The sequence below is a fragment of the Arachis ipaensis genome, chromosome B04, assembly GCF_000816755.2.
Source record: "Arachis ipaensis cultivar K30076 chromosome B04, Araip1.1, whole genome shotgun sequence".
NCBI lineage: Eukaryota > Viridiplantae > Streptophyta > Magnoliopsida > Fabales > Fabaceae > Arachis > Arachis ipaensis.
The window spans coordinates 3,380,566-3,383,480 of record NC_029788.2 but is presented as its reverse complement, the minus strand read 5'-3'; positions in this window follow the sequence as shown (position 1 = coordinate 3,383,480).

The following is a 2,915-nucleotide window of genomic DNA, read 5'->3' as shown; positions in this document are numbered from 1 at the left end:
GCTAAAAATCCAATCTTATACGAACGTACCAAGCACATCGAAGTACACTGTCATTTTGTTCGGGATGAAATCGTACACAATCAACTCTTACCTTCTTATGTTCCTACTCATCTCCAATTAGCTGATATTTTCACCAAAGCCCTCGAGACGAAACAGTTTTGGAAGCTCTTAGTCAAGTTGGGCATTCAAGATTTACACACGCCAACTTGAGGGGGTAACAATGGTCAACATAAGTTATATATGAAAATGTCAATTAGGAGGTTTGGTTATTTATGTATATAGCAATCTGTCATATGTATTTCTGGTAAGAATAAATTAGGATAACAAATCAAGTTGTTATATTAGGAAAAGATTTGCTGTGATTCGGTTCAGTAGGGTGTATATATATGAAACTTTGTATCAAAGACAAGACAGGCCGATTATCATTTTTTATTATAAAATATAAATTAATTTTTTAAATATTTTTAATATTTTTATTTAATTATATAAAATATTTAAAAAAAATTAACAGTTAATAAACGCGTGTCGGATAAGTGTCGATAAATATTATGTTTAAAATTTATCTGACACACAAACACAATAACTCGGCAAAGTGTTTATGGTTTATAGACATCAATATATCTTGAGTTTTCTCACCAAGACCCAAATCAGAAGATTGTTCAGCAAATGTTTTTATCAAAATTTGATTATCACGTTATGAAAATAGTTTAATTATACTAATATAAAAAACTTAATTATGCTACTTTGAAGCATTTGATTATAGTAGTGATTGATCATTTTATTTAAAAATATATTAAATAACATATATATAATGACTAATTTAATTGATAATTTATAATATTTATTGAATATTTGTTATTCTTACAAATGAGAAAGGAACGGATAAACAATGTAGTTAAAAATTTGTATGTTTTACTTTGTTAAAAAGGCTAAATTATTTCATTAATCAAAGGTATATAATAATTAGGGTTAACTACAATTTTGATCCTTAAAGTATAGGTTAAAAATATCTTTTTTCTTCACTAAAATACTCAATTTCTATTCTTCTTTTTCTTTCTTCTCCATCAATGGCAACAACAATAATAAAATTACCAACAACAAAACAACAACAATAAAATCAAAAATACAAAGTTCAGAGAATTGATTTTGTTTTTTCAGATATACAAAGCTCAGATAAATGTGATACTTTGCATTACAGCACCAGAAGATCAAAGAAATCAGAACACGAAAAAAAAATCAGAAGAACAAAACATAAAGAAACAGAAGAACAATGAAATCAGAAGCGCAGCAACAATAAGATCAAAGAAACAGAATCCGAATCAGAAGTATAATGAAATCAGAATCAGAAGTACAAAAACAATAAAAATCAGAATCAGAAGCAGAAGTAGAACGAATAAAAAACAGAACCCTAGAAGCACCGGCGGCAAGGAGTAGGGCAAGGACCAGCGTCGAGGAGCAGGGCGAGGATGCAAAACGGCGGCTAGGACCAGAAGCACCGGTGGTAGTGGCGGCAAGGGCGGAGCGCACCAAGTCACTATCCTCCACTGAGCCGCAATTCGTCGAAACCTCTCCTTCACTCTCAAGTCAACGCACATTCAAAAATTCGAGAAAATTCGGTCATTGAATAATCCAATCACTAAGCTTTAGCTTCAGATTCCTATGTTTCTTCTTTCGAATCCAATCCAGCAAATCAAAGCGATTCAACCATTCGAAACCGAGTTGAGAAGTAGTGAGTTAGGTTAATGGCGGACTCAGACAACGAGTCAGGAAGTGCACAGAACGCCGGGAACAATAACAGCGAGTTGTCGCTGCGGGAGCAGGACCGGTTCCTACCGATTGCGAACGTGAGCAAGATCATAAAGAAGGCACTCTCTCCCTCTGACTCTGATTCTCGACGGCGGCCCCAAACCTTGCCAGCGTCGTCCCCCCTTTCCCCCTTCGGGCCCTTCCCCTCTTCTTTCCTTCCCCTTCTTCTTCTTTCTTCCTCCCTCCCCCTCGCGTGATCGATGGCCACCATGTGCATTACACGTGCTCAGATGTCAACCCTTAGGTCTAAATTCACACAACCAAGTTCAAGATCTCCACATAGGTAGCTACTCTTTTTTCTTATTTTCAACTTTCTTTTTTCTTTTTATTTATTTTACATTTTTAATTGGCAATAGTGTTAAATTGTTTGTTAGAAAAGCATTATACAATGGAGAGGTTTGGCCAGTTACCAAACCACATAGAATTTAAAAGAGAATGTAAATGGATAATGGTTTTTTTTTTTTTTTTTTTTTTATGAAGTGCGATCCATAATGACTAATGAGATTAATTAGTACCAAGATTTCATGTTCCATGCTGTAATAAACTACAACTGTAGCTGCAATATTGCTGCTGCAATATTAATTACCACAATGTATCTTGCAATAGCTATTAATTTTTCATATATTGTATTTAATTTAAAAAAAGAAAGAAAGCAAAAGATACTATATGATTCAGTTAATTATGAAAGCATCAATTTAGTTGACTTTTAAGTGACGAAAAAGATTATAGAAAAAGAGCCTGATTTTCTTAGTAATGTGGATGATTTATTGCGTGTATATTATAGTTTATTTTATGATGATTTATTAGAATATTGTTAGTTTTTAATATAATGATATGATAACATGCGTATTTTATTAGATGATATTGATGCTGATTTATACGGCGGTGGTAGTAGTGGTCTTTATGCTGCATTTCTTGATTTTTCTGCTCAAGAGGGTGGAAATGAAGATGAAGATGGCTCCACCAAAGCAAGTATGCAACAAGTTCTTACGGATTTTGATGATTGATAAATCATTAAATCTTCATGATATTTAGATATTTCTTTTCACTATTTAACTTTTGAGACTGTATTTTGATAAGATCATATGGATTCGGTTGACATTTCATGT